Source organism: Conger conger, chromosome 12 (assembly GCF_963514075.1).
Source record: "Conger conger chromosome 12, fConCon1.1, whole genome shotgun sequence".
Taxonomy (NCBI): Eukaryota; Metazoa; Chordata; class Actinopteri; order Anguilliformes; family Congridae; genus Conger; species Conger conger.
The window spans coordinates 45,464,233-45,490,624 of record NC_083771.1 but is presented as its reverse complement, the minus strand read 5'-3'; the positions used below and the strand labels follow the sequence as shown (position 1 = coordinate 45,490,624).

At 39.4% G+C, this 26,392-nt stretch overlaps 1 long non-coding RNA gene across 2 annotated transcripts; it reads right to left on the bottom strand.

Moving 5' to 3' along the window:
• Positions 1 to 1,748: 1,748 nt before the first annotated feature.
• On the bottom strand, positions 1,749 to 24,973 carry LOC133141656 (uncharacterized). Of its 2 annotated transcripts, none has more exons than XR_009710108.1 (6): positions 24,752 to 24,973; positions 23,506 to 23,592; positions 20,867 to 20,935; positions 19,655 to 19,729; positions 15,806 to 15,919; positions 1,749 to 1,869 (listed from the first exon to the last, which is right to left on the bottom strand). It is a non-coding gene; the product is annotated as an uncharacterized LOC133141656 (long non-coding RNA). The 2 variants fall into 2 exon arrangements; XR_009710107.1 differs by lacking the exon at positions 1,749 to 1,869 and adding an exon at positions 14,541 to 14,639 and having other exon boundaries at positions 24,752 to 24,968.
• Between the last annotated feature and the right edge of the window lie 1,419 nt (positions 24,974 to 26,392).

Genomic DNA, 26,392 nt, shown 5'->3' with positions numbered 1-26,392 from the left:
AACATAAATTAGGCAGTGCGATATTCTCATTGAGAAAATGTTTTTATTGTCCTCACCTGCTTTCAGAAACACTTCTGTTGCTAGAGCAACTGAATTAAGGACACTTAGGACAGCAGAACCAAACACGTACACTAGGATATGAGCTATATCTGAAAAGCAATGAGGGCAGTTTTAGTAAGTCAGTAAGTTTCCTGTCAGATTAAATATAAATATACCTGAATTGCTTGATTTTCAGAGAAAAAAACCCATTATTTCTACTTGCATGAAAATAGTTCATTACAGACATTGATTATTAAATGTAGATGTAATTTTGTATTATTTGTATTTTGTATTATTATTATTTTTTCTTCTTTTTCTGGTCCTACAAATATATAGATTTTTGATGTAATATTTCTTAATGTAAGCAAAAAAATATGAATGAAAACCAGTTCATGGTCTTCTAAAGCACACTAACTGATGATAAAATGCATGGATGTGATGATGATACTGTACCAGGTAGATTAGTCCTGTGATTAAAACGCAATACTGCAAGCAGGATGCAGAGGAACGCCATGAAACACACCAGTGCAGCATGGTCTGCAGTAACACACATGTCACTTCATTAATATTGTGCACAAAATATTTTATCTTTGACAAAAGCATTGGCAAGCGTTACCATACAAGATATCAAAGCACTAATTTACTTACTTCTCCCAGGGCTGCACGTGTGGGTTGTTAATGTCAAATATTTTAATAACTGCAGTTTGTAATGATTAATAAGGTAATAATGTAAGTAGTGTGCCAAGTCTTCAGCAATATATAAATCCTGTGTTAGTGAGGGCTGGATCCCCAGCTGTCACCCTCCCTCTGTCTGTTACCCTCTCTGCGTCCTCCCTGTCTGAATAATTACATACAAATTGAATGGGCCCCATGCTCTGGTATCTGTTAAGGCCCTGTTCTAGTGCATGGATGGGCCCCATGCTCTGGTATCTGTTAAGGCTCTGTTCTAGGGCATGGATGGGCCCCATGGTCTGGTATCTGTTAAGGCCCTGTTCTAGTGCATGGATGGGCCCCATGGTCTGGTATCTGTTAAGACTCTGTTCTAGTGCATGGATGGGCCCCATGGTCTGGTGTATGTTAAGGCTCTGTTCTAGTGCATGGATGGGCCCCATGGTCTGGTATCTGTTAAGGCTCTGTTCTAGTGCATGGATGGGCCCCATGGTCTAGTATCTGTATCTGCATTGGCTCTGGAGGTGTAACATAATTAAAATGCTGAATAATAAATTAATTTGAAATATCTTCCCAAGTACTTCTCCCAGTCCTGTACAGATACCACCCTTCATGCAAAAAATGATGTCATTTTCAGCCATGCTATGCACAACACATTATAGCTGACTAAGCTTAAACAATCAAGAGGAGAAAAAATATAGATGTAACAAACTGAAGTAAGATTTTAGGTTCATCCAATTAATCATTTTCTCAGTGTGCTTTGGGAAAAGAAGCAGCTGATGACATCACATGCTCATGCTCGTTTACACTCTTTGCCATTGGCTCTGGCTCTGTCACATGATCATGTAATGTAATGTAATTGTAAATGAAAATGTGTTAATATGATGTGATTTCCCATGTCTTTCTCCCTGTGCTATAGACATATGCCCATTATGCAAAGGAATACATTATGCAATGTTCACCAAATCTTAAGCTTTGCACAACACATCAGAGCTGAGTAAGCTTCACCACCCAAGAGGAGCACAAAGAATCACATTCAATTCATGTCAACAACAAATAATTACATACCTTTATTATTTTCTAAAAAGATGTGCAGAAATAGAGTGTAGATAGTAGTCCTAAGAGTGTACTTAAGCACTTCAATGACTTTCCCAATTAAATCTGAAAGAAATGAGATGCCATTAAGTCATAAAAATACAATGTTATATTTATTTCATTGAGTACATTTCTATGGCCTTAAATGAAGGTCCAAACACATTCAATAAGGGACATTTTGCTGCAGTTTACATACAGCTGTGGATTGGTCTTGTGAGAGTTCTCAGGTCATTATCATTTATATTTCCAACCCTTAGTTGTGTGTGTTTGTATAATTGTACAAATAATCTAGGTTCACTACTTACTGCGGTTTTGACTTCATGGTTATTTTAGTGGTGCAGCAGAAAATTTTTTAGTTCTGTCTAATATTGCTCTCTATTCATCATGAATGCCATGGGGTAAAAGGGACATCTGGGTGATGCCATCTCAGATTGGTTTGACATATTGCCAGTGACATACCCAATTTCAGTTGAACAAAACCAACTTGAATGATATTGAAGACTCAATCTCTGGCTTCTCATTTGAATTTTACAGGCTGATGAAGCCGGGCTGAACAAGCAACATCCGCAAATATAACATTGTCACATTGTCAGTGAGTTTTGAGTTCAGCACAATTATTGGGTTCACAATATGTTTTGACGAGAAGGTTGCAGATATCCACAGCACCTTCGCGACCACCACCACCTCTATGCCTGCCTCCCTTTCTGTGCCTACCCCCTGTTTCTCCTTTTTCTGTCCCCTTACAGATGCTGATGTGTCTCACCTCCTGCTCTCCCACCGCCCTACTACTTGTGCCCTGGACCCCATCCCCTCAAACCTCCTTCAGGCAATCACGCCTGACATCCTTCTATTTGTCACCTCCCTTGTTAACTCCTCTCTGTCCACTGGCTGTTTTCCTTCATCATTCAATGGCTGTGCGGATTTTATTGTGTCTACACCGGGATTAGAACCACCGACCTTGCATGTCCCAGTCATTTACCTTAACCACTACGCTACAGGGATCTGTGGCACAGCCTTGAGTGGATTAAATCTTATCTCTCTGGCCGGTCCTCCCAGGTGTCTTGGGCTGGAAGAGTATCCATACTCCCTACAAGTAGTGATATTACCCAAAATGCACTGCAATGCTCCCTTCGTTTCTAATGCTGCGTACTCCTGCTAAAAATGTATCCTCCTTTCCTCCACAACCACTCCATCTCCTCTGCGCCCTGGGAGGCCATCTTTGTGTCCTCCCTCCCTCCAATATGCTCACTAACCTCATAAAAAACAATTTTACCTTTGAGACCTTGGGTGATTTTTATTTCTTTTTCACTGTTCTCAGTTTTTCTCAGATTAAACAGGTTTATCTAATAGATATGGAGACCCACATTGTCTTCACAAGAGCTGTCCCTATCAGATATCATATTGTTTCATATTGTTTTCCATTATATGAGAAAAAAGTTAAAAAAAATATGCAACTAAAAAAATATGTTCACATGATTTATCTCCAAAATCAAAAGAGCCAGTTCAGGTATTTCATCCTACATTATAAGAATAGGTTGTTGGGGCAACCACATCATAGATTCATATATAGACATATCAGCAGAGTACTTGCCGGAAATATGACCATAGAACTGAAAGGGTCAAATAAAACTTATTTTTATGACACTGCAACCAATTAAACAAGCAATAAATAACTATACAAAACATCCATCCATCCATTATCTTAACCCGCTTATCCTGAACAGGGTCGCCGGGGGGCTAGAGCCTATCCCAGCATACATTGGGTGAAAGGCAGGAATACATCCTGGACAGGTCGCCAGTCCATCGCAGGGCACACACACCATTCACTCACACACTCATACCTACGGGCAATTTAGACTCTCCAATCAGCCTAACCTGCATGTCTTTGGACTGTGGGAGGAAACCCACACAGACACAGGGAGAACATACAAACTCCACACAGAGAGGCCCCGGCCGACAGGGATTTGAACCCAGGACCTCCTTGCTGTGAGGCGGCAGTGCTACCCACTACACCATCCGTGCCGCCCCAACAATAATAAATAATTCTAATAAATGAACAATATCAACAACACTATTATTAAAACAAAAATAAATAGGTATTAATATAATAACAACTAATTTTATTTTTGCCATTAACTGAATGATCACAAGCTACTGAAGCAGGAGTCAAACTGCCTGTACAATGGTTATAGTCCAATAGCTGTAACTGTAAATATAGTAGCAGAACATATATATAGTGAAGTTTGTATTTAATTGTACAAACGATAAAAACTATATCTATTTATTTGATATATCTGAGAGTCGCAAGTCTCTCCTGCATAATAAAACAATTGATTTATCCTATGTTCAGTTATTCAACAGAGATTACAGGGAATGCTCTTTGACGCAAATTGTTGTGTATTTTCTTGTGAGCAGAGGGTGTAGAAAGTACTAAAAATGTGTACTGAATACTTGTTTTAGTACAATTCATAATGTTCCATGCCCCATAATGTCTGGGACAAGGACACACTGTACTCCGCAATTTGTCTTTTGTCAGCAGGTGTCTGAGATTGTCCCACACACATTGAGACACCCAGCTTTAAAGATGCATTTTCGTTTTGGTTTATTTGGTTTCACCATGTAGAAATTACAGCACTTTTAGCACCCCATGTCAGAGCACCATAATGTTTGGGACATATAAATGTTATGTATAAAAGAAAATAGTCATGTTTAGTACTCACCTATCCTTTGCTTGGAATAATTGTGACTCATAGACCTCACCAGTAGGTATTATATACAATATTCTTTGTCAATTCTCTCTCGATAAAGACAAGTGCAAGTTGTGAAAGACGCTCCTTGGTCATTGTTGAGAACAGGTATGTTTTCAATAGCTGTCACGTGGTCAATTGTATGGATTCAACATTCTAATTATGAAATCAAAAGAGCCCTGTCACGGCGGGAGGGACAGAGGAACCAGAAGCAGGCACAGGGGTGTGGAAAATGGCAGGTTTACGGGCAGGTGAAGGGGCAGATAGAGCGTAATCACAAACAGGCAAAGTTCAAAAACCAGGGGGTCAGTCCACACACGCAAAAGTACAAAGGCTGATCCAAAAGAAGAGTCCAAAAAAGCAGACAGGGGTCGTAAACAGGAATCCAGATGAACTAAACAAGACAGAATGCCACATGGGCAAGGAACAAGGGGTCGGGAACAAGGTGGCTAGAACAAGGGGGAAGGAATTCAAGGGGTCGGGATTAAAAAAAGATGAACTCACAAGGTGCAACTGAAAAGGACAGGTATAAATACACAGGGGATTGAGACAAACTAGGCGGGGCATGGGAGTGAGGGCGGTCTAACAAATAAACATCAGGTGTGCAGTGGTGGACAGTAACAAAGTAAATTAAATTTACCTGAGTACTGTACTTAAGTACAGTTTTTGAGGATCTGTACTTTACTTGAGTATTATTTTTGGGGGATACTTTGACTCTTACATTTGAAGGACAAATATTGCACTTTTTACTCCACTACATTTCTGTTGATGCTCTCGTTACTCGATACTTTTGCTTTTACGTCAGCTGATGAATTTTCTTTTCTTTTTTTCTTTTTTTGCTAAATTCTGATACCAAAGAAAATAAGCTGTTTCTGCTGATTTGCGTATAGTTTGTCTTGGCCGTCTTGCCGTACCTGTACTACGTCATGCTTAAAACTAAACTTAACTTTTAGTGGTCCACAGAACGCACCGCCCCACAGAACGGTGTTGATGGCTTCATCGGTGATGGAGGAAGACGGAGAAACTCCCCCCGGCCCCGGGCATCCGTGGCCATATCTCAAGCCCATGTTCCAGCTTTTTGACATGAAAGCTGATTCGTATCAGTTCAAGTGCTTGCTGTGTTTGCCGCGGACAAATTATATCACAGCCTACAAAAACTCGTCTTCCAACCTGAAAAAGCATGTCGCGGTATGTAACTTAGCTAGCTAGCTAGCTACTAGCGGTTACATGTCGCCATTCCGAATGTCCGCCATTCCGACCATTGAATCTCCATTTATCGGAATTCTCTATTTTGTCAAAGGGTCCGCTATTCTGAAACTGAAAATAGGCTAATCAAGATCATTTAAATAAAAAAAATATTGTGTAGTTTTTTTTTTATTAACCGCCGCCAGCCGTTCAATGGACGACTACAGGGAATGCGCAGTTTCACGCATGTAGCTATAGCCTAACATTATTATATGCAGTTTCGCGCTATGTAGGCTATTATAAATAAGTATTATTATCTATCTATCTTTCATGTTACCGTAGTCACACGTACGGTTACGATACATTTCGCGGGGCTATAGCTAACTTATGACAATATATGTTATGGCAATGTATTCAATAGCCTATGACCGCCTATACTGTACATACAGACACAGACTGTGATCATTCATATTTTATCAAGATAAAGCAAATTTTTGCCCTTAATTTGGTATATAGGATGTCGGAATTTGATGCAGGAAACGCGGAGATATATGGACCTGAATATCAATTTCGGAATGGCAGACCTTTGGAATTTCGGAATAGCGGACCTTCGGAATGGCGATGTTTCAGAACGGCGAGAAGTCACCGCAACTAGCTAGCTTATTGTTTGTTAGCTAAATTGCAGATGAACATTTTTAACGTAATTGTCTGTGCTTGTAGTATCATAGTTGCCATTTTTTAAACGGTTTAAAAAATCTTGCAACTGTTGCAGTGCAGTTGAATGATTAAGCTGACTTTCTGTTCTGAACTGACTGCAGCTGCCAGCAAGAGAGTGAGTGAGGCTGGGACAACTTCCTCAAACCTCAAACAGCAAAAGCTTGAGGAAACAAAGCAAATATCCCAGAAAATTGTTGACAATGCAATCCTGAACTTAATAGTTCATGGGCTCCAGCCTTTTGCACTTCTTGAACAGCCGGCATTTCAAAGTTTTGTTCAAAATCTACAGCCAAACTGTTCTGTCATATGTCTCGGACGACTGTGCGGCGCAAAATTGACAATGCTACAGTAGTGATGAAGAATCAGGTGAAAGAGGCAATGAAGAAGACTGCATATATAGCGACAACAACTGATTGTTGGACTGCAAGGAGGAGAAGTTTTATTGGAGCTACAGCACACCGGCTGGAACCTGGCACTTTTGAGAGGCATTCTGTTGGTCTTGCATGAAAGCAGTTAAAGGATGATCAGACATTTGAAGTCTTGGCAGGTGCACTGAATGACATACATTCAGAGTATGGAATCCTTGAGAAAATCGTCCGAACAACAACTGATAACGGTTCGAATTTCAACAAGGCCTTCCGAGTCTATGGAGAAGATGAAAACAACAATGTTGCAACTGAAGAAGTAACTGAAGAGGAATCAACTCAAGGTGATGGTCCTGTTACTGCCGAGATGGAAGTTGAAGTGGATTTCATCAGTGTTGAAGACATTATGGCAGAAGACGTCAAAGATGGCCTGCAGTACCAGCTCCCAAAGCATCATCGCTGTGCTTGCCATTTGCTTAATTCGGTATCTACAGTGGATGCAAATAATGCAAATAGGACAGAGGCATACAAGAAGCTGTCAAGGTCAGCCTTCTCAAAGTCACAGGCTCTCTGGAACAAGTCTGCAAGGTCCACTACTGCTGCTGACGTGATAGAAGCACACTGCAAGCTTCAGCTGGTACAGCCCAATGCAACACGATGGAACTCCTTTTATCTGGGTGTAGAGCGCATCGTCAAAATCATCAGAAACCAAGGAGAGGGGGCCATGAGAGCTGTCTGTGCTACAGTCAATGTGCCCATGTATGTTGTAAATGTTTGCATGTTTTGCTTTCCATTTTATTCCAACAAAACTTAATAATGCTGAACCTGTATTCATAATACTTTCCTCTCTGACATCCTGTGGCTGTAGAAAAAGTAATGGTACATGTATTATTCTAATCACTTATCATTCTATTTCTAATTGTTTGAAGATGATTTTGGCCAAAGGAAAAGGATTGTTTTATTACATCACATTCTGTGTAAACTGATATGTTGCAATTTATATATTAACATGTAAGATTAATATATGCTCCTTCTTTTTTTTCTTCTTTTTTTTCTGTTTTAGGTACAGTCGAGCTGATATTTTCTTTTTGGGTGAATACACCAACACCATGGCTCCAGTTGCCAAAGCTATCGACATACTACAGGGAGAATCTATTCAGATGGGATGGCTGCTGCCTACCATCACAACCCTCATTGCCAAGCTTGAGAGAGCAAGAGAGTCACTTGGATTCTGCAAACCGCTTGTTGATGCCCTGCTTGACGGTCTGACGAAAAGGTTTGGGAAAATGATGTCTGACCCAGAGCTGGTTGCTGCAGCCATTCTTCACCCCAAATTCAAAACATCCTGGACCAGTGATGAGGATGTCCTCAAGCAAGGCAAGCAAAAAACTGACTGTTCAATTTCTTATTGCTTTGTTTTTGCTTGATGAATTTTGACAATCATATAAACTATTATTCTTCTCATTTAGGCCTCAGTTACATCAAGAGATGCCTCCCTGACCATGATGAGTCTCTGCAGCAGCCTCGTCCTGACTCATCAAGCGCTTCTGATGAAGATTATCTTTTCTCCAGCATGAGGCATGGACACACACAAGAAACAACAAAACAACTGGATGCCTACCTGACATGTGCAGCTGAAGGTATGTAAAAAATCTTTTCAATCAGAGCTGGTTGTTGCAGCATTCTTCATCCCAAATTCAAAACATCCTGGACCAGTGATAAGGATGTCCTCAAGCAAGGCAAGCAAAAAAACTGATTTTTTATGATGTGTTCAAATTAGTGGTGGGACTCGATTTAAAAAAAGTTCAGATTTACTTTTAGAAGTACTTTTACTTAAGTAATTTTTTAAGCAAATACTTTAGTACTTTGACTTAAGTAATATTTTGACTAAGCTACTTTTACTTGTATTGGGGTAATATTTGACAAGGAGTATCTATACTTTAACTCAAGTAGTGAAGTTGTGTACTCTGTCCACCTCTGCAGGTGAGACACATGAAAGGGTAATAGCACAATAACGAGGGGGAAACGAAAACGCTCCAGACTAGGGAGTAGACAATTGCACAGAATCAGGAGGTGTAGAGATACGGAGAGACAGGTGCGAATACTTTGCTGAAACTAAGCAAGTAATCAGTGATAGAATAGGGAGGCGGAGTTACAGAACAGAATTGAAACTGGAGATGCGTTAGTAAGTTAGTTACGTGATTCAAATTGCAAATGCCCAAAACTAGTGATTGTTAGTTTCTTAGTTTGACGAACACATTAGTGTGTTAGTATAATTAGTATGATATATGTTCTATGTTAGTTTGGATTAGTATATTAGTGCTATCAACAAACATGAAATGGAAAGAAAGCAGAAAGTAAGGAATGCAAGATTGGAAGGAAGGTTGAACCCCGGAACTACCGTAAACACCCAAATAGTGGGGCACGCAGACAGGGGAGTGACTCGGGCTCGTGAACATTCAGTCTCAGACATCAAAGGGGAAGACAAGTGCAAACTGACTAATGAATATAAACAGAACACCAGACATGAATATGAAAAATAATAAATTACAAAAATAACGATAATAAACAATGATAAACTAACAGACAGAACACAGGAACAAAACAAGCCCTTTATCAATCTCAATATTGCTCCATAATATAGCAAGTTATACTTACATCCATATCTTTTTTGGGACCAATCTGATTTCCAATAATCCAGCAAATTGTACAATCGAGGTACAATAAACCAAAGTATAAACACTGAAAAAGAGAAAGGTAGACAGTAAAGATGTTTGTTATGAACTGATGCTGGTGAATCCCTTTAATATACACATTTATATACCAATTTATTAGGTAGAACTGCCTAATAAACGGGATTTTCACGCACAACAGTCTCTAGAGTTTGCAGAGAATGCCAGGCAAAAATGCCTTGTTAATGAGAGAGGAGAATGGCAATCCAACAGGGCGGCAACAGTCAAATAACCACACATTACAACAGTGGTGTGCAGAAGAGCATCTCTGAACACACCACGCATCATAACTCTAAGTTGACGGGCTACAGTAGCAGAAGAACAAGAAGTTTTAAAAAATCAAGTAAATACCAATTAAAGTGGTCACTGAGTGTACAATGTTGTTATATATTCTTATTATTATTTACATATTATATAACGATATTACATTTAAGTAATATAGTAATAGCCTACAGTACACCTTAATATTCATTAGTATTTCTCATGAAAGATCACAAAAATTCAGAATATCATCAGAATATGTGGTTATCAACACAATAATTAAAAACGATACATTTACATTGTGCTTCTACCCATATATTTGTAATAGAGGAACTCAAAAGAAACAGCCCAGCCAACAGTTTTCATGTAGTTATTTATCACAAATATAAGCCAATTAATAAGGTTGTGGACCCAACTTGTGGCAAGCCTGTCCTGTCTGTTTCTTCTATGAAACTCAATAAACTGGGACATTCTCTGTTGTGAAGTGTACAATGCTGCCCCATGTCCTCCAGAATATGCCTCACTGTCTGACTGATAGACTGACATTATGTGATCATTGGAATTGAACATGTCCCTGCAGAGATATGGCACAAAACTACTCTTCGTACTGGTCATCTTTGTCATCTTCAGAGACACCCTTCTCTACAGGTCGAGCACTCATTAAGGGCTGTCATTAACTGTACAGCGTTATTCAATCACCCTTATGGAATAAAACCAAGTTTTGTTTGATACTTGATCGCAGGGGCGTTGTAGTGGGGGGGAAATCAGAGCTGATTCCTGGGGCCCCAGCATGGAGAGGGGTCCTGAAAAGGCCTGGGTTTTTTTTGTTTTTACCTGCAATTAAAAAATTGTAAGTAATTGGACCAACTACATTAATACATAGGTTGAGAGGCTTTCTCTCCTCCCCTCAAAGTCACAAATGGTTTAGATTTGCTGATTCAAATCAGAGGGTTTGGGGGGGGGGGGGGGGGGGGGGGCTGGTTGTCAGAGGTACTGTAGGGCTGATATAGCTCATGAAAAATGCAGTTTAGGCATAAATTGACACTCCCAAAATGGGGTGTTAGAAGTGTGCCACCATCCTCAAATGTTGAAGATTGACCTTTCATGACAGAAATTGCTCAGTGGCTGAGGTGCTTTGCAAGCAAGGGACAAGTCATTTTCACACTCGTTGTTCTACTATATTCTATAATGTTTGTGATAAAAAATTAATTATATTGTTTTTGGAGTTGAAAATGCATTCAATAAAATAAAAAATCAACATTGTGATTACATTCTGACTACTTAATAGGCAATTAAATGCATGCTTTTCGGGGGAAAAAATATGGGACAAAATCATTTATGAATGACAATTACCTAAAAAAAAGTTGGAGAATTGATGTTAAGGTCAAATAGAAGTAAAAAAAACCACAAATGAATGAAGTGCTATTTCATAATGTGTACCATAGAGGGTTAAACTTCCTGCATAGGAGTTTACCCCACCTGGGGGGCCACAGAGTCCGCAGGTATATTTAGTCAGGCCGTGAGAACAAGGTGACCAAATTATGTAGCCAATCATACTATCAAAAATGATCAAACTACAGGATTCATAAGTGCCACCACTGCCCCCTAGTTTGGCCAGTTAACAAGCTCCTCCTCCTCATCTGCAACTAGAGTGACACATTCTTTGATGTCCAAAACTAGTTTTCAGAGAAACTACATGAAAAAACAAACATATCCTTCAGGACTTAAATTACATGAGAAATTGATTGAGAGTATTAGTATTCGGAACTATTACACTACATCGTAACCATTGCTGCAGCAATGCTACAAAAATAGTTAGAAATGAAATAAAAACTTACTTCTCACCCTTGGGCATAATTATATGGGTCTTTCTATCTACATACAGTGGGAGCAATAATTATTTGATCCCATGCTGATTTTGTAGGTTTGCCCACTTACAAAGAATGGAACTGTGTAGAATTTTAATCATAGGTACATTTTAACATTGAGAGACAAAATATCACAAAATAATCCACAATAACAACATCATATACATTTTATTCATTTATTATCGTATTTTTGCATGAAATAAGTATTTGATCCCCTACCAATCAGCAATAATTCTGGCTCCCACAGACCAGTTAGTTTTCCATTAAGAAGCACTCCTAATCTCAACTCATTACCCAAAACACCTGTGTCAACTCGTTACATCGTTATGTAGCTGTATAAAAGACACCTGTTCACACAATCAATCAGATTCAGATTCAGAATCAGGAGCTGTCTAAGGACATCAGGGACAAAATTGTAGACCTGCACAAGGCTAGGATGGGCTACAAGAAAATAAGCAAGCAGCTTCGTGAGAAGTTAACAACTGTTGGAGCAATTATTAGAAAATGGAAGAAACACAAAGTCACCGCCATTCTCCCTCTGTCTGGGGCTCCACGCAAGATCTCGCCTTGTGGGATATCAATGATCATGAGAAAGGTCAGGGATCAGCCCAGTACTACACAGGAGGAGCTTGTTAATGACCTGAAGGCAGTTGGGACCACAGTCACGAAGAGAACCATCAGTAACACACTACACCGTGAAGGATTTAAATCCTGCTGTGCACACAAGGTTCCTCTGCTGAAGAAGGCACATGTACAGGCCCGTCTGAAGTTTGCCGAAGACCACCTGGATGATCCAGAGGAGGCTTGGTAGAAGGTGATGTGGTCAGATGAGACCAAAATAGAACTATTTGGCATCAATTCGACTTGCTGTGTTTGGAGGAAGAGAAATGCTGAGTACAACCCCAAGAACACCATCCCCACTGTGGAGCATGGAGGTGGAAACCTTATGCTTTGGGGGTGTTTCTCAGACTTCACTGTATTGAGGGGAGGATGAATGGGGCCATGTACCAGGAAATTTTGGGGGACAACCTCCTTCCCTCAGTGAGAGCACTGAAAATGGGTCGTGGATGGGTCTTCCAACAAGACAATGACCCAAAACATACGGCCAAGGCAACAAAGGAGTGGCTCAAAAAGAAGCATATTAAGATCCTGGAGTGGCCTAGCCAGTCTCCAGACCTAAATCCCATCGAAAATCTGTGGAGGGAGCTGAAGCTTCGAGTTGCCAAGCGACAGCCTCGGAACCTTAAGGATTTGGAGAGGATCTGCAAAGAGGAGTGGACCAAAATCCCTCCCAAGATCTGTGCAAACCTGGTGAAAAACTACAACAAACGTCTGACCTCTGTGCTTGCCAACAAAGGTTTCTCCACCAAGTATTAAGTCCTATTGTTCTATGGATCAAATACTTATTTCATGTGAAAATATGATATAAAAAGTTATTGTGGATTATTTTGTGATATTCTGTCTCTCAATGTTAAAATGTACCTATGATTAAAATTCTACACAGTTCCATTCTTTGTAAGTGGGCAAACCTACAAAATCAGCAAGGGATCAAATCATTATTGCTCCCACTAGACCTGTACCAGGACTATTAAAATGCTTATTTACCCTTTTTATTTAATGGTACACTAAGTTGCAAAATCCTGAGTCATACTGGATAACCTAAAAAAATATATATATTTAATAGTTCAAGGTCAAGGTTAAATATTTCTGGAGGTAGCCAGACTGCACAAACATTATCTGATTAAAGTTATAGATTTTTAAAGTGATTAATTTCTTGTCAAACCGGATAACAATTACATCATATGTGATAACTTCACTCTGTGTTACCAACAGTATCTTTCGTTATCCGGAATGAAATACTTATGATTTTATAGTTTTTTACAAGTATTCTGAAGCTTTTAGTGCTTTTCAATTAATGCCTCTCATTCACCCATTCACAGGCACAGCAACAGGCTCCCATGCAAGGCCCCTGCCAGCTCGTCAGGGGCAATTGGGGGTTACTGTCAGTATCTCGCTCAGGGACACACCCAGGCCCCCAGAACTGACAACCCTCCGACCAAATTTTTACATTTATATCCATAAGTAACAAGAGAATGGAACACATAGCCTTTTGTAAATATAATTATTATATTATTTAGTGTTCACATTTTAAGGGAAATTCTGTTCTAGATGGTCCTGTCCTGTAAAGGGTAGCCAGGGTCAGGGTTCGAGAAGGCGGACCCATTAGCTAGTTCATGCTCATGCGGCAGATTTGTGGAAGGCTATAGTCGGTCCGTCAACTGTATATTTTAAGGGTGAGTCAACATGTCAGTGAGCCTTTTTCAATGATACAATGGTCTTGTAACAATGTTTTAACACAAAAATCTTACCTATTGTACCTTTAAAAGTTGATCTACTTAAGTGTGTGTAGCCTACGTTACAGTGCTGCAAATTTTGAAAGGATATTTTTTATTTACCTTCCAGGCACCCATTCATTTCTTTACTCACACAGTTGATTTTGTAACCCAATATGAAATACGTCCATATTGATAAGTTACACAAACGTAACATTTTAAAGCCTGGATTGACAAGACATGAAGATACAGGATGGAGCTTTTAACCAGCTGATGACCGCTTTGCTAACCTCACTCCATCACAGCAGAATGTTTCTCTGCCATGGAGAAAAAGACAGTTTTACAGGACCTTTTTAATAACAGGCTTTATTATCCAAAATACTGGTATGTGAATAGTACATTATCCAGCCTGTTCTGTAGTTTGCTTTAATGACCTAAGGTACTCACCTATTGTACGTCACTTTGGATAAAAGCATCTGCTAAATAAAATGTAATGTAATGTCATTGTTTTATGTGAAGGGCAACTTACCTCCTGTAAAACCAAATGCACTACCCGAGAAAATCAGTAAGAACATTTCCGTGAAAATGGTGTTGTATAGATATGGATACCCTGAAGTAAACATTATCCCTGTAAGCACAGAAAAGGACAGTGTTTGAGACTTTTGTCTACTAATGCATGCGTACACACATCTCAGTCTTGCCTTTCTGCTGCAGAAACTAAAGCCTTTAGGATCAGGTCTGCATTTGGACCTGCGGTATGAGAACACCGGTAAAGGGTGGAACAGTTATGAACATGACAAACAGATGGATATTACTGGGAAACACAGGATTCCACTAAAAATCAGGAAGAGAAAAATCCACCATGACAACTAGATTTCTTCCTATTCTTTTGTCACTTTAATCAACTGAGATGCAAAATGAAAAAACAAAAGAACAAAAACATGCAAACACATAGGCACTATGCTACAGAACTGAATTAATTTAAAAAAACTAACAAATACCTTTTTTTAAATGACCATTCTTACCTATCCTATCTTCCTATGCAAAAGCAAGTCAGTCACTTATGCAGTGTAATATTAAGTAAGTAGACTTATAAAGATACATAATAGCATGATACATTACCCTCACCATTACTGCATCTGTAATGTTGGCCTACGGACCTGACATGTATCTTACCATACAATTCTCTAACCAGAAAGACACTGAGTTTATGCACAGAGGCAAATATTCTAGCTCTACTAGGGCCAAACCTGGTTCTGGGGACCCCATTACCTTTAATACAACAACCACTTTAGACCCAAGCAACCAGGTGAGGCAGCCTGTAGTTTAGTGGTTAAGGTACATGACTGGGACCTGCAAGGTTGGTGGTTCAATCCCTGGTGTAACCACGATAAGATCTGCACAGCTGTTGGGCTCTTGAGCATGGCCATTAACCCAATCAAATGCTCTAATTTATCAAGTAAATGCTGATACCAGAAGACCCTGAAGCTCTCCAGGACCAGGGTTGACCACCCCAACTCTACAGTTAGAAGACTGTTCAAACAGAGTTCCTTCAGACATTCTTACTGTAATATGTATTTATGCATGAAATGCGTGCATGTTGACATTTTGATTCATGAACGGAAGATAGGCTGCACATAAAATATTTATTGACCTATAATTATTCAAGGTAAGTTCTGCACTATTACATAATACTACAATATATCCCACTGGACATCTGTAGCCAAACACTGATAATACATGCAACATATATAAAAAACGTGTATTTTAATATATTATAAAACATAGTCTTACCTGAAGAAAAAACTGCTGATAAATCGAACAATACCACAACTGCAAACATGAATTCGGAAAATAGTTTTCTTACTACATCTTGGGCATGGTATGTCAAAACGGAATGGAGAAGAACTGATTTGAAAAGAAATGAGATAATTAAATTATGCACAGTACACTGAAGGAAAATGTCATTAAAAAAAGGCAATGCAAAAATGTTTTAAAATAAGTACAGTACTGCCACACATTTTGGAAAAACTGCATAAAGAAGTCATTTTAAAACATTTATCTGTGCCCTTTATTTAGGGTTTCTTGGAGCCATTTTAGTCTGTAAAAACAGAACTAACAAACAATTATGAGCGATAATGACATTATGTGACCATTGGGCATTTTAAATAAAGTATAGAAAAGAAAAAATGGCTTTCTTTACATTCATTTTAAATTTTACGTACAAAAATAAAAGGAATTCAAGCTGATTATAGAATTTCCCAAAGTAGGATACATTAGACTGCTCAATTATTTCAGTATGAGTTCATACATACTTGTAGGAAGGTGTAATTATCATTACTTTTTTTACAAAAATGTTATTATTTTTCATTTTTGTTTCATGGTATTACATTTATAACATATTATATGTATTATGTCATAAAGAGATATTGCTAATCATTCATCCTAATGCCGCATTTGAATGAAGCATAATTTGTGCCAGAGTTGCATGTACTGTATACAGTACAATTCCTACCTTGTGGATAGTGCCGTCATTTACTGTTATTACCTTGACCGTGTATCACAATTATCAGCTAAATACTGAGAAACAGAAAATACAGTCAAGCTGTATTTGTTTGCAATTCCAAAATGTATGTAAAATAATTTTATGTATGAAATAGAATTATGCTTACACATTTGTAATATGCCTGAAATTGTTCATGTTTTATGTAACAATTTTCAGTTTTCATAAATTCACAATGTTTACTGAAACAATATACAAAATTGATTGATGTGCAGTGCTGTGAAAAAGTATTTGCCCCCTTCCTGATTATAGAATAATTCCAGAATTTATTTCATGAAAAAAGTCAAACATCCATGTCACCCCTGTGAAAAAGTAATTGCCCCCTGAAACGTAATAACTGTTTCACCACCTTTAGCAGCAATAAATGGTTGGCATTTATATTACACCTTTATCCAAAGCACTGTACAATTGATGGTTCTCATTCACCCATTCATACACCAACGGCGATTGGCTGCCATGCAAGGCGCCGACCAGCTCGTCAGGAGAATTTGGGGGTTAGGTGTCTTGCTCAGGGACACTTCGACACAGCCCGGGCGGGGGATTGAATCGGCAACCCTCCGACTGCCAGGCGACTGCTCTTACCGCCTGACCCAAGGTCGCCCCCAATAATTGCAACCAAATACTTCCTATAATTTGATATCAGCCTTTCACATCACAAGGAATTTTGACTCACTCTTCTTCTTTCATAAAGACAAATTGCCTTTTCAGATCCTGCCAGAGTATCCTATAGGATTCAAGTCAGGACTTTGAATAGACCACTCCAAAACATTTAGGTTCTTTTCACTCAATTCAATGTGGACTTGCTTTTGTGTTTTGGATGTTTGTCTTGTTACAAAACCCAGTTACGCTTCAGCTCATGGGCAGATAGCCAGGCATTCTCCTTAAGAATGTATCCACACACCATCACACTAACTTCACCATGTTTGACTTTTGGTATGCTGTTCTTTCCTATTGTGGAGTCATGAGCACTGATATAGCTGAGGCTAGTGTTAGGGAAAAATGCCTTTTTTAACAGGTGAGCATCGTCTGATGAAACAGATCCAGTAAAAACACACAACAATAGCTTCTCTTTAACTTTCGTATTTATTTGCAAAGAAATTACAGAAAGTGAGAAAGCTTACCGGCTTTCTGATTTGCATCAGACACAGTAAGTGTAATGTTTCAGTATCTGTCCTGTGTGTATTTATGTTTATTCTTGTTATTTATTCATTTTTCATACATCCTTGGTTATTGTTTTCCATTACAGTTTCTCATTTGTGATCCCCTCTTATGTCTGCATCTGAATGTTTACCAGCCTAGTCACTCCCCTGTCTGCGTGTCCCACTATTCGGGTGTTTATGGTAGTTTCGGGTTTTCAAAATTCCTTCCAAACTTGCGATTCTTACTTCCTGATTTTCTTGGTAGTTAAATGTTGTAAAGCACTATTCTTACTAACTACTACTAATCTAGGTATTGTACAGTACTAATCCGATTAATACACTTACTGTCTGTCTAACTAACTAACTAACAATCACTTTTATTGGGTAGTTTAGAAATATTCACGTAACTAATTCACTAACCTCTAGTTTTTCGGCACTGTTCTATAACTCCGCCTCCCTATGCTATCCCTAAAAATTACCCTTACACTAGCAAGGCTTGCAGGTCTCTGGATGGTTTTCTGGGATCATTCGTGACTTCCTGGATCAGTTGTGCCCTTGGAGGAATTTTGACAGGCCAGCCAATCCTGGGAATATTCACCACTGTTCCAAGTGTTCTCCATTTAGAGATAATGGCTCTCACTGTGGTTCCATGGAGTCCCAGAGCCTTAGAAATGACTTTGTAACCCTTTCCAGACTGATATATTTCAACATGTTTCTCACCTCTTGAGGAATTTCCTTTGACCATGGCTCACCATGAATTTGTCCTAATTAAAGCAGTTCTGCAAAGAAAGGTAGGCTAAACTTCCTCCACAGCGATGTGAAAGATTTATCTAATTATTTTGCTTTATTTTGTCTAATGATCTGAAAACATTAAGTCTGACAAATATTTCATTACAGAGGACATCAGGAAGGAGTAAATACTTTTTCATGGCACTGAATTTTAACTTGTACCTTACATATGTATGATCATGACAGTTATGATGAATAAAATTTCAATTATATATTATGCAGTGTATGCATATGTAGATGTAATGGATTATGCCATTAACATATGAAGGGGTTGATGTTGGTGACATGATCCATTATAAAGCATTATAATGAGTTATAACTGGGGGCCTGCAGGGGTCTCAGTGAGTAAAGGAATTCTCCATAAGCACAGGCTGTGCTGATTCATTAGCCAGGCTATGTGGGTATAAAGCAGCGCTTCTCAACTCCACGTCCTGCGGGCCATAGTGTCTGCAAGTATTTGCTTCAACTGCACGCTGCACCACCTGATTTCACTAATTAGCTTATTATCTGAACCAAGCAGGTAAAATAATTAGTGTAATCAGGTGGTGTAGCGCACGGTCGGAGGGAGGTAGCGCTGCTTTAAAGGAATAATAAAAAAAGAAAACATGTAGCATAGATTGAACATTAATATATGAAAGTAAGTAGCTGTATTTTTTTCTGCAAATTAATACAGTGTATGGGAAAATAGGCTTTTTGAGCAAAAATATAGGTATCACTAGGGTGCGACTTCCTATTAATAATGAAAATTATAGCTCAAGAGCTGGATCGAAAGAAGTTACACAGCTCATGCCCCATTAAGCAGCTCCCATAGGAATTCATTGGACCGGTATGCAGAACCTGACTTCATACAGTCCTTAAGATAACTAGCTGTAGAGGTTTTTGTGTGAATGTGTAAATATATTTGCATACTGGCCACAGGGGGAGCTGCTGCCTCTGCATGCAGCCAAGTCTGGCAAGTGTGTTGTTCATTAGCCTTCTCAGCTGGTTAACCCATTACCTGCGACTGACCCGATTATACCCATCATTTATCAAAACACATCGCACAAACATGCCAACAGTTCTCTGTGTGTGTTGCTCATTTGCCTTCTCCGCTGGTTAATAAATCAAAACTGGATGTGCATCAAAACTGGTACAAACAGCAAGTACACTTACCAGAATTAATCCCTGTTCTAACGAGACAAGCGTCCAAAGGCAGTGCCACGTTTGTGAGTCTCTCGTAACATGTTCCTGTAAAGAGAAACCAGTCATTTTAACAGCAGTATCCAGTGCTCATGATGTTGCTGCATTTCCCTAGTTGGAGACAGCCAGGGCCTGACACAGAGCCCTCCTTACACCACCAGAGAGCTTCCTAAAGTTCACTCTTCTGTTGCTAGTTAGGATCCTTTCCATTGGCATGCTGCGCTGCCATCTCTGCCTTTGGCTTAGGCTCCGCCTCCAGGAAGGGGTTAGCCACAGAACAATGGCCAGTCACCCATCCCTGACTCACTAAGGGCTCTATCCTGGACTTAACCCAAACGCAAGTGTCATTGCCCGTTTCAGAAAGACGCATTTGTCAATTTTCCCTCCATCTGCCAAATGCCATTAGCTTTTCAGAAGGTTGACATTTGTTGTTGGCTGTAATCATCAAAATAAAAACAAAAAAAGGCTTGAAGTAGTTAACTTTATGTGTAATCAATATAGTTTTTGAGATATAAAATAGTTGGAAATTGCCCTCTAGGGGGTGAAAAGTGGAAAGGTTTTATGCCTTCAATGGACTTAAAAGCCTAAATCCAGTACTAAGCTTTACTGAATCTTAAGTCTTAACCTCATAAATCTCTCTCTTTTATTCTGTACATGGAATCAATCTAGTTGCCCTTCATTCAACCTTTTCCAGCGCCTCTATATCTATCTCATTGTGTGGTCCCCATAACTGCACACAATACTCTAAGCGTGGTCTGACAATGTCAGGTGTATTGCATAAGGTGGGTTCAACACGTGCTACTTTTTCCTTGAACATATCAACACAATGCAGGTTTGCCTTGCTATTATTTGCTTTGCCTTTGAATTCTTCATTATCTTCAGCATATATATTTTATTAGGAACTAACGGTGCCTTAAATGTGCAACATGCTTTTGCTTGTTGACTACCAGTCCAGGAGATGTAAATCTAAAATCTAAAATGTTCATTTTTCATTCACAGAAAAACAGTTGATGAATTAAAATGGTATTTGTACATGATCCAACATGGCTGCATTTGTTTCATGGTGAACTATGCCAGTAATTCCTCTAGCAGAGGCTGTACCAACTTCTCAGTGCGATATAGATATGAAGCATGCCTCACTGACACCTAGCTTGCCAGATTAAAGTGCGGTGTTGTTGCTCTTACGTTTTTGGGGTTGATGTCTGCCAGGTCCCCTTCCAGTTTTGGCTGGGTCTGGGACGTCCTTGTCTCTTGCTTGAACAAGCAGCCACCAAAAGAAAGGAGAGGAGGAAGGGGGGAAGAAAAAGAAAGGGAGAGTGAGCAACGGGGGCATATCTGTTTCTGGTTTTCATGCCAACTTCTGGCCTTAATTACATAATTATGCCTTACATTTATGTCATCTCACACTTTAGCTACGTACAGTTCATGATAAGCGCATCAATGACAGCTGAGGACGCTCCTTCTGTCTATCTGAAATGTTTTAGAGAAGGCACATTGCTGAACTTGGCGAGCACTGTTCTGCTTTCTCTGTTCCACAAGTTTCGGTCACCGGAGAGAGCTCTCGCACTTCTGTCCTCTTACAGACACAACCTCTCTCGCCTCAAGACCTGCATCAGTTTCTGGATCTGGGGAAGCGGTGGCAGTATTAGCATAGCTCTGTGTCCCTGTTGCTTGTGTGACCAGTTGCCTTATCTTGCTCAGGCCCCGTATTGGACACACCCTTTTACGTTTCTACTTTTTCCAGGAACTCTCTTTGTTTGTCTGTGGCTATGCAAATGCCTGGTTGCGTACAAGGATCTAGGTGTAGGCCTACTTCTTCATGGATCTTTCGTCTCCTTTGCCTGATGCTGGTCTTTTTCTCCCGTGTACACATAACCTACGGCTGCCAAAGGAACGCACAGTTTGTTTACATACATTACATTATTGGCATTTGGGAGACGCTCTTATCCAGAGTGACGTGCAGTTGATTAGACTAAGCAGGAGACAATCCTCTCCTGGAGCAATGCAGGGTTAAGGGCCTTGCTCAAGGGCCCAACGGCTGTGCAGATCTTATTGTGGCTATACCGGGATTAGAACCACCAACCTTGGTGTCCCAGTCATTTACCTTAACCACTGCGCTACAGGGCGCCCCGCGAACACACAGCTCCTTGCGAAGAAGGGACGTGAAATCCATAAGAGCATGAAGGACTGCATTGTGTGGTTGCTGAGCTGACCTAGCATAAATGGCTACACCACTGCTGCTTTGCCAGTGTTTATTTCTTCTGTTCATTTTGATTTGCTTCTTATTTAGATTGGTTACCTTCATTAATGCATGCTAGTTTTGTTTGGTGTCTGTCTGGGTCTATGATTTGTATGCTAGTCACCACGGCTATTCCTCTCGGCCCTGCCTAGACTGCATGCACATACTTTGAAGCCATAGCGTTGGCTACCTGCAGTGCTACCTCTGGTTGCCCAGCCCCCCATTGTCCATTGATATTATAGTGTAACTTCCTGTCTCAGGTGTTCCCTGAAGTAGGTGGCAGCGTTGCCCCGGGTGGTGAATTCCTTTCTCCGGTTGGTGCATACACCCGGCACAGTTTTTGAGGTGAGATATTGGGGTTGCTGCATCTGGGTTTTCTCACCCATCACCTCGGTTTATGGTGCTGTGTGTCTGTACCTAAAACTTCCACAGGTTTGTCTTGGGATTTGGCGCACATGTGTCGTAAGTGTGTTGCAAGGTGACTGATGTGCATTGGCTTGCAAGTAACGGCTTTTTATTTTGACTGACTGCTTTGCCGCAGAGTGATAATTTAAATAGAACTGTAAACCAGCATTAGAAGTCATAGCAGTGCTACATCTATTATTTTATTAACCAATTAGATTGCAAGATTTATACATCCTATTAACTCATTTAGCCGGGGAAATTGAGGTTCAACATCCTCGAGGAACTGGGTGATTTATTGTAGTGCTGGTCATTAAAAAGGGAATAAAACCGAGAACTATCAATTTATTAATAAAATTATTATTTAACGAATGTGAAATTTGAATGCCTGTCGATATCTTTACCATATTTTGTACACAAGTTGACACAAGTTTGTGCACAAACACACCACAGTTCTGGGTTGGTCCTTGACTTAGAAATTGAGATATTAATTCATAAACCTATAAAAACACAAGGCTTTTTTAATTTCTTTTGTATTTTAATGTAATTTCTGTGTACACTCTATGTACATGCTCTGACATAAATTTGTTCTGTATCAGGTTTCTGAATGGTACAAGTCTCTTCTTCAATTTAAGTCTTCAACCGTGTGCGCAGTAACAGTAACAGTAAGTTTTTGAGATATTTACACTTTTATAGGACTAGTACAAAATAGGTGGAAATTGCCCTCTAGGGGGCGCAAGGTAGAAAGGGTTTATGCCTTTAATGGATTTAAAAGCCTAAATCAAGTACTAAACTTTACTGAATCTTAAGTCTTTCCTCATAAATTCTCTCTTTTGTTCTGTACATGGAATCAATCTGGTTGCCCTTCTTTCAACCTTTTCCAGTGCCTCTATATCTATCTCATTGTGTGGTCCCCATAACTGCACACAATACTCTAAGTGTGGTCGGACAATGTCAGGTGTATTGCATAAGGTGAGTTCAACACGTGTTGTTGAGTTTTTATTTTGTCGTGTTGAGAGATGTATGGCTGTAAATAGAATCATGAATAAGTTCATTATTAAAGTGGAATATTAGCAATATCTATTCCATGTGTTTGAGTTCTTACATTTTTGGACACAATGGAAACATTAATTCTGCAGACAGACAGAAACAGAAAATTCTGCATCATAAAATAGAAACTTACCACCAAGTACATATGGAGCCACCTTAAATATCACGAGGATCCTCACAAGATTTATAGTACTGCAAACATAGGCCTCTCCAACAGAGCCTGCGAAAAAAAGGACATCAAAGTACAAGAGGTGAAGAATCTATGTTGGGCAATGGCCGATCGATTTCTCTTTTCTCAGCTTGAAGCTTTTCACCCAAAGACAGTTCTCTGGTTGGTTTATCTTTTCTTACCCAAATGCAGTCTTCACAGGCAAAACCCAAGGCTAAAACCAAGAGTAGACATTCAGAACTATTTAACTATTTATTGTTTAATAGTTACCTAACAATAAATCTAACACGACACATCTGGACAACAAGAAACACCTGTCAGTCACATGTTCAAATACTTTTGCTCACCAAAACATTGGGTGGTCTGACACAGTTGTTTAACAAATCTAAAATACCAGGCAATAAAACCTGAAATACAGATCTGTCATCTAAATGGTTGGCATTTTTATAGCGCCTTTATCCAAAGCGCGGTACAATTGATGCTTCTCCATTCACCCATTCATACGCACACTCACACACCGACACACCAACACACCAACACACCGACGGCAATTGGCTGCCATGAAAGGCACCGACCAGCTCGTCAGGAGCATTTGGGGGTTAGGTGTCTTGCTCAGGGACACTTCGACACAGCCCGGGCAGGGGATCGAACTGGCAACCCTCCGACTGCCAGACGACTGCTCTTACTGCCTGAGCCATGACGCCCCTATGTAAAGATTTATCATCTTATGTAAATCTTTTGACCTCAAACTAAATTGTCTTCAGTGTATCTTGTTGTGAAAAACAAATAATTGACCTGTGGTTAATTGACCTGTTTCAATACTTTTGGAGGAGACTGTATGTTTTGCAAATCAGTTAATGTGTTTTAAAATGTCCTGTATTAAAATTACTTTGATTAAAAAAACCAAAAAAAAACCTACTTTGAATTGGAACCAGGATTCAATAAGAACCAGATTTGATAAGCAAAATCACAATCACAATCAGAATGAATGAAATCCAAACAATACCCAACCCTCTTGTGACCCCCACTGCATGATTGGCAGGTGAGACCACATGTTTCAGGGGTGAACCGTTTGTGTCTACATTCTCCTAAATAAGCTGTAGGGATTGCAGCATGAACATGACTGTAAACAGCTCATTGCATTATCAAAATGAAGGAGGGAACTGGACTTGGAAATCTTAATACAAAAAAGTTAAGCAGACAGACTTACTTTCAATTTTACCCCATATGGCGAAGGCGATGGATAACAAGATGCAGGGAACGGAGACTTGAAGGCAAAATAGCAACACAGTCCCTTTGCTTTCAACTGAGGAGCAAAGAAAAGCAATACTCATACACAATAATCATACTCATTAAAAGTATCCTCCAAAGACGTGAGTAAGAAAATTGTTTCTGTGGAAATAGTCCATTCACTGGGTCCACTCCTTTTCATACAGCCAGGGTACCTCCCAGCATGAAGTGGCAGGGGAGGAGCAGATGCATAAATGGAGGGGAAAACATTTGCCGGCAGCTGGAGACAGCAACATAAACAATAAGCGTGGCGAAACCATGCTTATTATATAATGTAATTATGTTATGATATTTTATTATAATATACACTCAGTGGGCACTTCATTAGATATTTATTAGACTTCTATTGCTGTAGCCTATCAATTTAGAGTTATGATACGTTGTGTGTTCAGAGATACTGTTCTGCATACCACTGTTGTAATGTGTGGTTATTTGTTATCTGTCTCCTTCCTATCAGCTCTGCCCAGTATGGCCATTCTCCTTGTGTGCTCACGATTAACCACTCAAACTTCAATGAGTGTTTTCCTGCTTGCCAGTGAATCACATTCTAAAAATAACTGTATTAAAAAGCACTGTACTGATGTTACAGTTCCCTCCAAAAGTATTGGAACAGCAAGGCCAATTCACTGAATACACTGAATACATTTGGGGTTGAGCTAAAAAGATGAACACAACACAAGAGTTCAGAATTTCAGCTTTTATTTCCAGGTATTTACACCTAGATGTGTAAAACTACTTAGAACACAGCACCTTTGGTATCAGACCACCCAATTCTTAGGTGAGCGAAAGTACTGAAACAGAGAGAATTTAAGTAAATTAAAGTAAATAAAACTTAATATTTGGTAGCATAACTGCATCAAGCCTGTGACCCATTGGTATCACTGTTGCATTCTTATTTTGTGATGCTTTTCCAGGCTTTTACTGCAGCCTCTTTCTGTTTGTTTCAAGAGGTTTTTCCCTTCAATCTCCAATTGTGAAATATGTGCAGCATATTGAATTCTAGTACACAAAAGATGATGATTAAACAGATAAAAGAGATTAAATTTCTTTGTGCATCTTTAAAAACATGTGTTACTGTCAGCTAGCAAGCTACTGACCTGCCTGAGTTATTACTGCTGTTAAAGACAACACAACATAACTGAACACTGATGTGAAGCAAAGTGTTAAATAATTGTAAATTGAAAAAGGAGAAAACATATAAACACATACCTTTCTTCTGGGCTTTATTTATCCACCAAACAGCAGGAATGCAGCTTAAAACTGCAAAAACTGCCGCAGCCATGGTTAAACCCAGGACACCCCAATGTAATGTGGAAAAACCTGTGACAGAGATTTCAGTGAATCTGAGGCCCACACCCATCTCTATCCCCATTCCCCCTGTAGTCGAACACTGTTAAAAAAATAATAATGTTATTAAGCATTCAATAATTCATCATTGTTAATCAATAATAACATATGGCTGAGGTCTTTAGATACATGTGAGATTTGTTTAGAAGTGGTTCAGTCATTTAGCAGATTCTCTTCAACAGAGAAGAGAAGAGAGCCGCCCTATTATTGTGTC